The 16,054-nt window shown below is 29.7% G+C and overlaps 1 long non-coding RNA gene across 1 annotated transcript; it reads right to left on the bottom strand.

Moving 5' to 3' along the window:
- Positions 1–7,911: 7,911 nt before the first annotated feature.
- Positions 7,912–9,788, bottom strand: LOC130466758 (uncharacterized). Its single transcript, XR_008926911.1, has 2 exons — positions 9,039–9,788; positions 7,912–8,354 (listed from the first exon to the last, which is right to left on the bottom strand). It is a non-coding gene; the product is annotated as an uncharacterized lncRNA (long non-coding RNA).
- Between the last annotated feature and the right edge of the window lie 6,266 nt (positions 9,789–16,054).

Here is a 16,054-nt window from a genome sequence, read left to right as displayed (position 1 = left end):
TTTCTATCTTTATTATGCTTTATTTTTTAGTTGAAACACAGTAACTGAAACTCACATGATTGATAGCGTACCTTAATTAATTTCAGTTGGTCTTTTTCACGATTAAACTGTAAGATTAATGCATGCATGCTCAAACTTAAATCAGATTGGTCTCTAGATTGAAAAATAAAATCAGATAACTTACAGAAATATGTGAAGAACCCCCGTCATTGATGTATACTAGACACAAAGATCGTTTAACACGTCTTGCATTCGTTTAACACGTACAGCCAGAGTGCCAGACACCCAAAGTTGAACAAAGGTTCAAAAACAAATTTCGACACCAAGCATTTGTAAGTGAATTTGCAAGAAGGACACAAAATGCAGCTCAATAAGTTCACATCTATTGAAGAAAAATCTTACCATATTCATTGTTATAGCTATCCAAGAATTCGAATGCTGACAAGACCTCCCCAAGATTCCTTCTGGCTTCAATTAAAAGTTTCTGTATACAATAAATGGGCAGAATTAAATGGTTTAATTTAAATACCTGTTAGACATCCATGCCAACTGCAACAGTAAACAAGCTGATGAGCTTAAACTTAGAAGCATCGGTAACACGCTAGATTAGGATGCGAGATCAAATGAATTACTGCCTCAAATACCTTATCAAAACTCTATTTCTATATAGACATAGGAAGATGAATAACCACCTTGGAGATCTCGCTGAACCTAAAAGTTAAATGAACGACAACAAAAAAGTGCTGACTGATACTCCTTAAGAGTAACCAAAGTTTGAGCGCGCAACATTAGGGCTCCAGTGTGATTATGATCAAGCTCAAGAACAGATGTACATTCATCAGCTGCCTACAACATCAACATTATAGTTAGCTACAGAAACAGGAGTAGAATCTTCCATCAATAAATGTAGCAAAGGTTTCAAGTGAACTTAATTCTGTAGTAGAAATTCAATTTGGGCATGCAAATTGCAATTGTGTAAAGATAGATATGTCTCCCTCACATTGAAGCAGTGGCTATGCTCCAGCCATATAGGCCAGAGATCTCCCACTATAATACATATACGAGTAATTATTACAAAATGTAATACAGAGTCCCCTCCCCCTTCCAAATAAAAGGAATTTTTCTTTTGAAATTTAAGATTAAATGAATATCCATCATCTACTCCGTATAATGAGCAATGAAAGAGAATATTCAATTTAGACAGGACTTCTTGCTGATATAGTATATCAAGAGCTGATGTGAAGTTATACTTTAGCCTTAGGTTCTTTTCAAATAAGCAATAATTACACACCTAAAAAACGTATCTCAATTTTCCAGAATGTATCCAAAATTATTTCAGAAATATAATGTTATAAAATTTTCCAGAATGTATCCAAAATTATTCCAGAATGTAAAATAATAAGTGAGCTATTCAGTATTGATCTCAGACTTAAATATACATTGTTCTTCCTTCACTTCTAAATTCAAAATGGTGAATGATGTAAACAGGGCATCATTAACAACAATACACAAACATCACAAACTACATAAAGGTAAACATTTCACACAAACTATGCCTCAATTTTTTGATAGAGAAAATACTTTGTGTCATTAAACATATTCTTGAGCAGGATGCAATTTTCTATAAGCTACGTTGATACCAGACACTCACATAGTTGAAGAATCAAATGAACTATGTTATGAGATTCGGGTTCTGTAAACGTATTTTCCCGACCAAGACCAACTTATTTAGGTATTGGTTGTGAGAGAAAACACGATTTACACATAAGGGCCATGCTAGATTTCCACTCACAGCGGAATGTATGGAGTCGATCAAACTTGAGGCTTGGGCAACTGAAAATAGCATCCAAGTACTTTTCAGTTGACACAATCACCTTCAGCTTCTTCAAAGTCATGCTCAGTTTTGGCATCTCTCTTGAGAACCAATCACCCCCTACACATTTTACACCCCAGAGTATTGACACTCAAGCTTCACTACAGTCCCCTTTAATTATAGTTTCTCATGCTAAACAAACCATTAATTTAAACCCCTAAACCAACAGGACGTAATTTGAGTCACAAACTTGGGTACTAGGCTAATGATACAGATAATCATGCTATACAGGAATCCAGGTTAATTAGCAATTACTTTCAAGAAAATCAGAAAATACGAAAAGCTGATATTAGAATCAACAACAACACATTTTCATCAAAATGACCTTCCAAGGTACTTGCAGGGTGATATTATCAGTTACCTGCACATTTTCATCAGAATCAAAAACAACAGGGCAGCCATGACTATTCGGCCAACTCTTCCTCACCCGATCAGCCACCTCCGCCATTTACCGGCAGCGTCTTCCCAATCACCTCGCCCACCTACACCGCCGTTGGTGTCACCACCGGCGTTTCAATCGGAACAATTGACATGACCCGATTCTTCCAATAAGATGACCGATAACCGCTTGTGTCACCACCTTTGTATTAGGAACAAATCTGAATGCCAGAAAGGTCGAAATCAAGTGGGAATTGATCCAAATGAAATAAAACAATTAATAAGACTATTCTATCAATATATTTTCAAAGATCCAGAATATATTCATGAACTTTTTTCGATCAAACTATTTTCAAAGACATTCGTATATTTCAATTCTCAAAATTCAGAATTCAACCAAAATTGTATTATACTAACCTGGAAGACATTAGGAGGAAGAACGACGCAGATGGTGAACGATTTCAACGCAATACACGGAATCAACTTCAAAATTGAACAAAATGTGAAAGATTTATTTGGAGTTTTTGATTGGATTACCAAAACAGTTTTGTAAACTCTTGATCTAAATTTTGGAAGGTGTGAAAGAAATCTTGCAAACCTACAAATTTAGGCGTAATTTAATTTGTTCTTGGTTTGGCTTCAATCGATCTGGTGTGTTTTGTGGCATGAATAAGTTTTAGGCGGTGGAACAAAGGAGCAAATTGCTTCTCAATTTTTTTTTTTTTATGGTTTAACGCCTATTCAAATTACCATGTTCAAGAATATTGTCTTAGTACCTTACGAGATTATAATATTATCTTAATATTATAAGTGTAACGTCTTTTTACAAAAAAAATATGTCTTTTTTCTTTGCCAAACTGTATATCCATGTTTAATATAAAAATTTAAAATTGTTTCTTATTCATGTATATATTCATATTATTTTTCTTTTATTTTGTTAAAAAAAAAAGTGGGGAGGGCAGACAGACAGGGGACTACACCGCGTATATATGCATATTATTAGTAGATAGATTGTTCACTTATGCACCGTAAGAATAATGGAAATAATAATTATACGAAGTATTTGAAAAACGGAATATTAGTGGTACATAATAGATGGATACGAATTATTTTAAAAAAATTATATTTATAACATATCAATAATTTTGGATAATCGTGCATGGCACGGGTCCTATACTAGTATAATTAATAATTTTGAGCATACTTATTTAATCGTCTAATATGAAAATTTCGTCCTACTATGTATTACGTACTTCATATTTTATACGTTTATTATGCTCATTTAATTAAAATATTGAGTATATATTTACATTATTGATATACGGACTTGACTAAAATAATTCCAAAATAATTTTAAGCAAACTATTATTATGTGGTGTCTATTATTGTCATATTTTATAGTCCAATATTTTTTTTCACGCATAAACCGTTTATAAAACATAATAGAAAAAAATTAAAAAAGTGAAGTAGATTATATTTTAGGAAATAGGATTTTGGCGGGAAAAAAATACATCAGGAAGTGACATGTGTCATTCTTGGTGTCTGTTTTAGTATAAAGTAATAGATAGATATTTTGTATGAAAAATGTCGCAAATGATTTGAGAAGGATATACTTCTTTCTTCTTTTTTAGTTGGCATAATTCTTTTATCACGTTTGACAATGTAATATTTCAATCATTAATATCTTTAATTATCAATAGGTTAAAAAATACTTTTATATAAAAAAAAAGGTTAAAAAATACTTCTATATTATAAATCTATACAAGGCAACAATTATAAGAAGAACCCACATGATTACTCTCTCCATTCTTGAATGTTAATCCTTTTTTGAATCTAGACAATCCAATATAAGTATACTTGTCACATCATCTAACACACATGGGTAGAGGAGAGAAATAATTAAGGGGTTTTATGTGGAAAAAAAATCTACTTGGGAATAAACGAGTGGCTATGTAGATATTTATGAGGGTATAATGAGAATAGAAATGTTGGATAAATAATGAAATATTTCAAAAGGGACTAATAAAAAAAATCCAATAAGAAAAAAAAGAGTAAGGCCATGTTCAGTTCAACTTATTCCACTTATTTCAGGAAAAATAAGTTCAGTTAAGTTCAGATAAGTTCAGATAAGATATTTTCAGAAAAAACAAGGCCGGGTTGACCCAAGTAAAATTTATAACTAAAATAAATTTTGATAAGTTCTAATAAGTTGAGATAAGTTCAGTTAAGTTCAAATAAGATAAGTTCAAGAAAAATAAGTGAAAATCAGGTGAATAGAACGCAGCCTAACATTCAAGAACAGAGGGAGTATATTTTTCCTTAAATACTCCATCTGCCCCTTAATACTCGCCCTGTTTTCCTTATAAAGTCGTCCCTTAATACTCGCACCGTTTCTATAAATGACATACTTTTACTAATATTATATCACTTTTTGTCATTTAACTATAGAACCACATATATTCTTCCTAAAGAAACATTAAAAATTCAACTCCTACCACCCCACCTCTTTATTTGACACTTTCCCACTAACTATACTAAAAAATATTCCACTATCAACTACCACCTAATAAATTAATAAGTCAATTTGCCTTAAATTTTGTGTCGGTCAAACCGAGACGAATATTAAGTGATGGAGGGAGGGATCCTACTACATGTACACCTAGTGTACAAAGCATCTTGTACACCATACTTTTCTATTGGTTGAAATGGTATATTTATTGTATTTCATTCTCATTTTTAGTGAGTTTGATGATGTGTCAACAAATTACTGGTAGGTGTACATATAACCTTTTTCCGAAGAGAGTATAAACTTTTAAATTACAATTAATAGTCAAAATAGATATATAAACTAGTATAGCACCCGTGCGATGCACGATTTACAATCTACTACACAAAATACTCCCTATTAAATTGACATGAAATCTAAACTATATCCATAGACAATTAACCAAAATAAAGCTTGTAGATATTCTTCTAAATTAAAATTAATCGTGGATAGTTTTTACTTTCATTCTCATTCATTACCCGTGTTACATAAAGTAATTCTCATATACCCTTTATTTCTATAGAGCTTGTATAACTAATACACAAAATATACTCACATAATACTCGCCCCGCATTTATCTCATTACTCGATCACTTATCACTTAGACACATCATGTACATTACTCCGCTAGAGATGACTTTTAGTCAAGGAAGGGCGGGCGCGGAGGATTGTCCCTCCGCACCCGTACTCACATTAAAATATCATCCTTATCCCCGCCACCGACGATATATATGTACGTTACCGACCTACAAAATAAAATTCATTCCCGCTCCATCACCCACCCATTTATCCAAATTCATCTCAAACCAACCATATACCCTTTTTTGGTAGTTTTCAATTTAATTTAAAACCCTATTTAGAGTATTTTCCAAATTGGTTGTCTTATTAGAGTAATTGAATAAACAAATAAAATGTTATAATATGTAGGCTAGTTGTAAAAAATGTTATTCATAATCAATTAGATGAAGGGTATGTGAGGTGGGAGGGTTAAATCTAAAATTCATCATTGCCTTGTCACTCGAGGCAGATACATTTTCTATCCACATCACCCACCAAATTAAAGTTTTCCACCAACCCTTCCAACTCGGGGCGTTGCATAAGGATCTCCCCAAAACCCGCCCCACTTGACAATCTGACATTCCTATATTTGGTCAATAATTCATGTTACCTTCAGTTAACTTTCTAATAAACTCACTCCGACCCTTTTGATTACGCCATGGCCAAAATTCAGTTTATTAAGAATTGAGTATAAAATGTGAACATAAGTTGATAAAGTAGTCACATGAGAGAAGAGATAGAGAGAGAGCAAGTGGGAAATTTTTTCGTTTAATGTATGGATTAATCTCAAACAGACACACCAAAGATGAATATGAGGAAAATAAAGGGACATAAGAACTATATATTGAATAAAATATTTGTGAAAGAGTAAAGTAGTGATATTCTTTATATAACTTCCTCCGTTTCTATATAGTTGGAACATACACATTATCACACTTTAAGAAAAAAGAATCAAAATTCTTTAATATAAGGGTATAAGTCAAAATGGGTTATGTTATTTTATTTGGTGTTTGAGAGGTTATAGTTAATAAAGAGAGTAAAGTATGAGGTAGAAATGTCAAATTATACAAAATAGTTTTGCATTTATAGTGTGTTGCAACTTTTCAGTTTTAGAAAAGCGTTGCAATTTTTTCGTTTTAGGGAAGTGTTGTAAATAAAAAAGTAGAGAAAATACTATTTAATACATTTTCTAAAATAATAGTTGAGACTCTTATAATATTATAAGTACTACGTAGTAAGAGTACGTACAATTTTGTAATAGTCATATTTTAAATACTACAAAGTCGGAGTACATATGATTGAATAATAGTCATATCGTAATTTCACCAATATTATACTTCCTCCGTTCCTAAATAGTTGCACCGTTTTGACTTTTGACACTATTCACTTGTGTTTCTTTGACCTCAATTTTCTACTAATAAATAAAATTAAAAACTATTATATAAAGTATTATTAGGTTTATTTTAATATATATTTTAAATATATCAACTTTTATAATTTTTACTAATACATAATTATTATAAGTATTGATGGTCAAAGTTATGCGTTGGGAAACGTGAAAGTCAAAACGGTGCAACTATTTAGGAACGGAGGAAGTATTACGCAATGTATATAGAATGCATGCATGCATATATACCCATTTGGAAAAAAACATACATTATAGTACATTTATATATATGTTAATAATAAAATCATACATTTTGGTCATAACTTTATGTTAAGAAAAAAATAAAAAATATACTTCCTCCGTTCATAAATACTCGCATCGTTTGTCACTTTCACGATGTCCATGCACAATTTAGATCGTCAATATCTTAAATTCTATTCAAGCAAAAATTATAAAAGTTGATATTTAAAAAATAAGTATGGAGACGAATCTAACAAAAGCCCAGATGGCTATGTTTCATTTGACATATAAATCACCAACAATAGTCAAAGTGGAATATGTGAATAGTGTAAAAATATCAAACGTTGCAAGTATTTATGAACATAGAAAATATAATTTTTGAGCAACCTAATAAACATACAATCTAGTACGGAGTATATATATTTCAATTTGATCATAAGTTTTTGTTTAATATCTTTTTAGTTATCGTATAAAAGATGTTAAATAATGATTATATTGTTTTGGTACTGTTCATATACTCTGTCTCTAATATTTTCCATAATATCTTAGTGTTAGACAATAGAAGTCAATAACATCTTAAAATTAAATAGTTTCTTGAATTTAGTATATAGATATTATTTTATACCGTATATTCAATAATATAGATTGTATTATCTATATACTTCGAAGTAATATAAATGATACGGTTTTTTCATGAAATGCCCTTGAGGTTTGCAATAATGCACCAAATACCCTCGCGTCTTTCGAATCACATAATATACCCCTATTTTTGCCTAAGTTTGCACCAAATACCCCTAAACCAGCCTTCCGTTAGTCCTCCGTTAAGTCATGTTTATAATTCACAGAATGCTCCTATTTTTTAACTTATTGCACAATATACACCTATTTGTAAACGAAGTTGCACAAAATACCCAAACTGCTTTTAAACTGTAGAATTTGAATCTAATGACTACTTTTATTGATTAAAATATAGCCTATATGTTCTTGCTGCTTATAGAAAATCTAGTACAACTTTGATTCTTAATTATAATAGAACTTTGATTCTTATAGAAAATCCATATAATCCAAAATTCAAGAAACAAGAGAAAAAAACTTAAGCTCTACATAACCCCCTAACTCAATGATTGGCCTTGGCGACTCTTTCAATCTCATCTTTCTTCTTGATAGCATAAGTGTTGGATGAACCCCTGGCACCATTGATGAGTTCATCAGCAAGGCACTCAACAATGGTCTTAATGTTCTTGAAAGCACTCTCACGAGCTCCGGTTGTCAGAAGATAGATTGCCTGATTAACACACCTGAGAGGCGAGATAACAATGCGAACCAAGAGCATTCTTAACGCACATTCTAGTGACCGGAAATAACAAATCCATCTAATGAGAATAAACACACTCCATAAGTTACCTAACGAGATATTCATCTGATCTAGCTTCAAAAGAGTAACACTCTCCAACATAAGTTGTTATCTAATCCTAGTGCTCTATGTAACAACTAAAATGATATGGATAATCGATTATATGTTACAGCAAGCTCCGCTAAATGATAGTGTAATCAAAACTAGTAACACGGCAAGACCGACACGGTGCATTCATTCAACCAACAATTGCCAAAAAATGAATTTGATAAAATGTAACTTTACACAAAATCACTATACCAAATACCCAAATACCAAGTACTAACAAAACAAAAACAAAACAGGGATCAGAGGAGATTAATAACACATTCCCCTAATGATAAATGCTTTAACTTTAATTTTTCTCTCAAATCCCCAAACTACAAGGAAAAACAACCATTATTCAACAATTTCTTAATTATACAATTCATTTGCAAATGATAATCTAAAATTACTAGAAAAATATAACCTAAACTCTTAAAGATCCCAAACAAATTATCAAACAGTAAAAAATAAAAAACTGTGCACAATACAAATGGTCGATTACTTAAATGATAATTACAAATGTTCACAATAGAAGCGATCAATCACTCAAAATTATGCACAATTGAAACAATTGAATACTGATATTAAAAATTTGCACCCAAATGAAACCACAACTCACATTGTTGGCCGTACTTTCTAAATTTTTAACAGCACCCATATACCGAAAACACGAGCAAAAAAAGCTAAGTTGAGTACATGAACATCTCTTGAGTGAGATTTTGGGGGATTAATGGACGCAATTTGATCAACCAAAGGTAAGCTTTCATCGGGAGAAGTTATAGACCCCATAATTTGATTTTGAAATCGCAAATTGCAATGAACCCTAGAATTTGCGTTAATCGGGTAATTAGGAAATTGGAAAGGTTAGCTTTTAGTAATGGGCGAGACATATTTTTGATTTTTGAAGCAGAGCGAAAATGGCAGGAGTGAGAAAGATGGAGTGAAGAAGATGATGAAGTACGAAAATGGGAATTTGAGATGAAGATGATGAAGTACGAAAATGGGAATTTGAGATGAAGATGCAATGGGTATGGGAACAGGAGAGGAGAGGAGAGAAGAGAAAAGAGTTTTTTTTTTTTTTTTTTTTTTTAAAGTTAACTGTAGAATATTGGATGCGTAAGGGGTATAAAGGTAAAATAATACTAACGGAGCACTAACGGCCGTTAAGTCTAAGGGTATTTGGTGCAAAGTAAGTTTATATAGGGGTGTATTATGTGATTCGAAAGACGCGAGGGTATTTGGTGCATTCTTGCAAACCTCAGGGGCATTTTATGAAAAAACCGTAAATGATATGCTATTAAGCAATAAAAAGTAAAAGTAAAATTAAAAATGACATGTGTCAACACCACATTGAGGTACCCTCTCTTTTAGTACAATATATAAATAGATAGATACATCATAGTGTCTTGTACTCTGTAGCATATATCAATTTTAAGATTAATAATAAAAAAAAATTGCATGATATGTGTCAGCTTAAGGTAGTGTCTGACAACTTACGTAGTACTCGTATATTTATGCTATATATATTTCACAGAATATTCATTATAAATGGTAATTTTCTTAGTGCATCATATTTACATAACGTTCACATAAGCCGATTGGAAATAGAATAATATGCATATTTTACATCTTCTATTTTTATTTAGTATTAAAAATAATCAAAATTTTTATTTCCATAAGTAAATAAGTATTTCATAGTGTAATTGATTTATTACCAAAGCAATTAGAAGGTTTAAGTAAAAACATATACGAAGTTTATTATCACATTTATTGCCATATTAAATATTTGAAGTAGATTATTGTTTATTTAAGAGATTACACTTGTAGTAAATGATATGGGTATTCAATTTGTATTATGTAAGTATTTAGACAAATCCAACAAAATGATACGGAGTACATGACTATGTTCATCATCTATATTAATAGTCACCAAATAACATTAAAATTACATAGATGTGTGAATATAATAGTTAGTGTAAAAATAAAAGAGTTGCATCTAAAAAATTGAGGAGTTACATAGTAGAGTAGTACTTATAAATATTACTTATAATTATCGAATTTATTGCCATATTAAATATTTGAAGTAGATTATTGTTTATTTAAGAGATTACACTTGCAGTAAATGATATGGGTATTCAATTTGTATTATGTAAGTACGTATTTAGACAAATCCAACAAAATGATACGGAGTACATGACTATGTTCATCATCTATATTAATAGTCACCAAATAACATTAAAATTACATAGATGTGTGAATATAAATATATAATAGTTAGTGTAAAACTAAAAGAGTTACATCTAAAAAATTGAGGAGTTACATAGTAGAGTAGTACTTATAAATATTACTTATAATTATCGAATTTATTGCCATATTAAATATTTGAAGTAGATTATTGTTTATTTAAGAGATTACACTTGCAGTAAATGATATGGGTATTCAATTTGTATTATGTAAGTACGTATTTAGACAAATCCAACCAAATGATACGGAGTACATGACTATGTTCATCATCTATATTAATAGTCACCAAATAACATTAAAATTACATAGATGTGTGAATATAATAGTTAGTGTAAAAATAAAAGAGTTGCATCTAAAAAATTGAGGAGTTACATAGTAGAGTAGTACTTATAAATATTACTTATAATTATCGAATTTATTGCCATATTAAATATTTGAAGTAGATTATTGTTTATTTAAGAGATTACACTTGCAGTAAATGATATTGGTATTCAATTTGTATTATGTAAGTACGTATTTAGACAAATCCAACAAAATGATACGGAGTACATGACTATGTTCATCATCTATATTAATAGTCACCAAATAACATTGAAATTACATAGATGTGTGAATATAATAGTTAGTGTAAAAATAAAAGAGTTGCATCTAAAAAATTGAGGAGTTACATAGTAGAGTAGTACTTATAAATATTACTTATAATTATCGAATTTAGTTGTAAAAATATTATACAATATTATAGTAACCTTTTTTATACTATATTAATAGTTCGTTGATTTTCTAATTTATTTGTATTCTAATTATGTAAGTACAAATCGGTAGATTACATTAATTATTTTTTGTAAGTATCCTACTATATACGTAATCAGTATAATGGATTTTTTTTTAATAAAAATATAATCATATATTGTTATATTTGTTACCAAAATATAAAAACAGATTTTATAAAGTATTCCTCGTGTATAGAATGACATCTTTTTTTTAGGAAAATAGAATCAAATACTTTATTAGTTTATTGGGTAAAAAGGTAACAAAATATTTTAAAATGAAGTATTTTTTTTTTTTTAATATCTAAAAGAGAGGCCAATCAATGAGTGACATTTGTCATCACCACATTGATTTCCTCTCTTTTAGTATAATATATAGATGACACTTGTCATTTTTTTTTAAAAACGAAGAAGTATAAAAACTAGGCGTAATGTACAACAACCAATTTATTATGTCTCCTGGTCTCCACATATCCACCTTAAAATTGGGAACTCAGTCAGGAATCCATAAGTTAAGCTTTATCTTCCACAAAGATTAAAGTACTGTCCATTAAGCTAAATACCTACTGGTGATTGACTGATTGGCTTATGTCATGGATAGTTGGATACCAATAATGGAGTAATCTTTCTTCCAAATGGAACAACACTAATAATTGACATTTTTACTATGAAAAATTTAAAGCAATAGCCAATATATGTCCGAAAAGGTTACATATATCCTAAGGGTATGATATCTTTGACTGTGATTGGTTTAAAATTTTAAATTTTATATGGGGTTATTATTTTAGATTTAAATTTTAATCCCATGTGAGATTGCTTATGTGAAAACAACCAATGTAGTCCAGGATATGTTACTATTGATACCCTGAAGATATATGTAGCAGCTTACATGTCCTACTGCTACATTGTGGCTCTCAAATTTGGAAAAAAAATTAAAAAAAATTTATACAATTCAAGAATTTCATATGTTAGTTTCCGGACATACTTAGAGCTAGGTATTTGCATATTTAAGGTTCTTTCTTGCTCATTTAATTAGTCTACTTCATTTTAGGAATTTTAAAATGAGAAAATAGAATTCAAGAACCTTATGTACACTTATTAGTTCACAAGTACACTAGAACTAGGTATATGTGCACTTAAGGTCATCTTTTGTCCATTTGATTAGTCTACCTCATCTGGAAAATTTAAATTTAGCAAAGAAACATGTACATTTAACTGTACCTGAATCTAGATGTACTCGATAACAAGATAGATTTAGTAATATAATTCTATATGTTAAAAAATTGTGTCTAATAATACAAGAACACATTTTGAGGCTGAGATGAGACTATGGGGACGCGGCCTAGTGGTAAAAAAATGGGTTTTGGTCTTGGTTATTCAATGGTTCGAGTCTATAGTTGGTCATCATTGGCCCGGCCAGAAATTAGCGAGTTATGGGCAGAATATTTCGGCTCGATTTTTGGGCCCGGCCCGACCCGAACCGAACTTTTTTAAAAAATTGCGGGCTTTGGACCAACGCTCAGATTGTGCAGGGGTGTGCATGGTGCTCTTGGTGCACCTGTCCAAAAATGCACATAAATAACAATAAAACGCAACAAAAATAAAAACCGCAAAAAAAAAAAAGAACGGAGAAAATAAACCATAAAAGAACATTAACAAGTAAACTAAAAGAACATTAACAAAAAGCCAAAAAGAACACTACTATAAAACGCAAAAAATATTAAAACAAAACGCAAAAAAGCAAAAAAACGAAAAAGAACTTAATAAACTAAACAGAAAGAACATGATAGAGTAAACGAAAAGAACATTAACCAAAACCTGAAAAGAACAATAATGTTAAAAAACCAAAGAAAAGGTAAAAAACGAAAAGAATATATTCTCTCTTCTGATAAACTATAAAAAGAACAACTATTTTTCAAAAAGAACATCATGTGAAATATGCAACAGAAAAACAAAAAAAAAAAATCAGAAAGAACTTGATAGAGTAAACGAAAAGAACATTAACCAAAACCCGAAAAGAACACTAATGTTAAAAAACCAAAGAAAAGGTAAAAAACGAAAAGAATATATTCTCTCTCTTGGTAAATTATAAAAAGAACAACTATTTTTTAAAAAGAACATCATGTGAAAAGTGCAACAGGAAAAAAAAAAAAAAAAAAAAAAACAACAAAAAAATCAGAAAGAACATAATAACGTAAATTAAAAGAACATTAACAAAAACCTGAAAAGAACATTAACAAAAATCTGAAAAGAAAATATCAAGTAAAACACTAATATTAACAAATCAGATAAAAGGTACAAATATGAAAAGAACATATTCGTTCTCATTTAAAATTTTATAAAAAGAACATCATGAGAAAAATGCAGGATAAATAGAACAAGATAATAATACTTGAAAAATAAAAAATAAATGTCAAAAAACCTAAAAATAACATAAACCATTAAAAATAAAAGAACAAAAAACTCAAAATTAATAAAAACAGAAAACTACAGGGGAAAAAAGCAACATATGAGAAAGAACAAGAAAAGTAAAAGAAAACAACAATAAACAAAAGTAAAAGAACAACAAAAGAACAATTTTATTTAAAGAATGTAAATGAAAAAGAACCACAAAGTCTGGAAAAAAGAACAACATTATTTTTAAGATTAATGTTTTTTTTAAAAGGTCTTTTTGTTCTTTTAATATAAAACGATGATACTTGGAAGGACGAAAATTATATTTCAAAGAAAGAATTATATGTTCTTTTAAAAGTAGTTGTTGTACTTCTAATACAATTTATTTTTAAGATTAAAAATATGTTTTAATTCCGTTATTTTATTTATAAAAAATAACTCAACACAACACTGTAAATATGTAAAAGAACAATTAGTGAAGATATAAAAGAACAAACAATGATGATGACACAGAAATAATATGTTATAAAAAAAGAACATTAGAATTTAAAAAGAACATAGAAATAAGAACAAGGAAGTGTACCTTAATCACCCTATGCACATTCATCATCAGCATCAATATCTTTGAATCGATAAAAAGATACAAAAACTAGCGAAATTAAACTAGTATTTTGCTTAATTAGCTAGTTTTCGATAAACGAAATTCAATTAAAATCACATGTTAGAGAGAGAAGGAGGAGAAAATGTATTTCGAACTTTCTCTCTCATAAAATCTCCCTTTTGTTGAGAGAAAATAAAACCTCTCATCGTTCTCTCTCTAAAATGTGTTTCTAAAATGAGAAATGATTGAATTCAATAGGAGAAATATTATATATATATATATATATATATATATATATATATATATATATATATATATATATATATATATATATATATAGAAAATGAAAAATAAAACAAATAAAAAAAAGGAGGAAGGAGAAGAAATATAAGCAGTGTTCATAATCAGAACGGTGCACTTGTTTTTTTGGGTTCAAATATGAAAAGAACATATTCGTTCTCATTTAAAATTTTATAAATAGAACATCATGAGAAAAATGCATGATAAATAGAACAAGATAATCAAATATTGATAATAATACTTGAAAAATAAAAATAAAAACGTTGAAAAACCTAAAAAGAACATAAACCATAAATAAAAGAACAAGAAACTCAAAATTAATAAAAAAAAAACAGAAAACTACAGGGGGGGAAAAACAACATATGAGAAAGAACAACAAAAGTTAAAGAAAAGAACATTCAAAATCTGCATGAATACTAATAAAAGAAAGAAAGAACATTACCAGTACATAAAAGAACAACAACAAAGCCTAAACGAACATATTAAGATAGAGAAACGAACAACTATAAAGAATTTCAAAACAGTACCGAAAGAACTGCAAAGTAATTGCGAAATTGCGAAATCATAATCATCAAACTATATAATCTAAAAACATTAATCAAAGTAATTGAGAAATCAAAAGGATCAAAATAATCAAAAACACGATAATTGCGAAATCAAAATCATCAAAATATATAATTCGTAATTAAAAAAATTGAAAAATTACCTTCACAAATCTGATTATCAGCTGAGAAATTCAAATTTGAAGAAGAAGAATCAATAAAATTTAATATTGAAGTAGAAAAATCAACCAATATCTAAGAATTTTCAATTACTTTCTCTCTCTAAAATCAAATTTACAGTTTATCACAGTTTCTTTCTCCTCCTTCACAAATTCTGATTTCAAAATTATGAAAAATACAGGAATATATACCCGCAAAAAGGAGTGAAAACAAAAGAACATACTAAAACACAGCTGAATAGAACAGAGAATTCCTTGTTCTTTTTTTAACAAAAAAAGTTCGTTTGTTCTTTTGTTCAACAAAAGATGTTCTTTTCTTCTCCAGATTTAATAAGAAATCTGCGTTTTACATTTATTGCTTGTTGTTTTGATACCGGTGCACCAAGAGCACCGTGCACACCCCTGCCCCCCATCATATTTGCGACTTTGGACAACGTAAAACAACAATTTTAATTATAATTTTGCCCCGGCCCAACAATGGCCCGAAATAGCAGGGTTTGGGCACACAAATTGGCCCGACCCGGCCCAGCCCAACATAATGGACGGATTTTTATTCCCTCGGCCTGGCCCGCCTTTTGATCAGGCTATAGTTTTAGTGACGCAATGTT

This window comes from Spinacia oleracea, chromosome 2, assembly GCF_020520425.1.
Source record: "Spinacia oleracea cultivar Varoflay chromosome 2, BTI_SOV_V1, whole genome shotgun sequence".
Classification (NCBI taxonomy): domain Eukaryota; kingdom Viridiplantae; phylum Streptophyta; class Magnoliopsida; order Caryophyllales; family Amaranthaceae; genus Spinacia; species Spinacia oleracea.
Note: the sequence above shows the minus strand (reverse complement) of the source record. Positions and strands in the feature narration are given on the sequence as shown.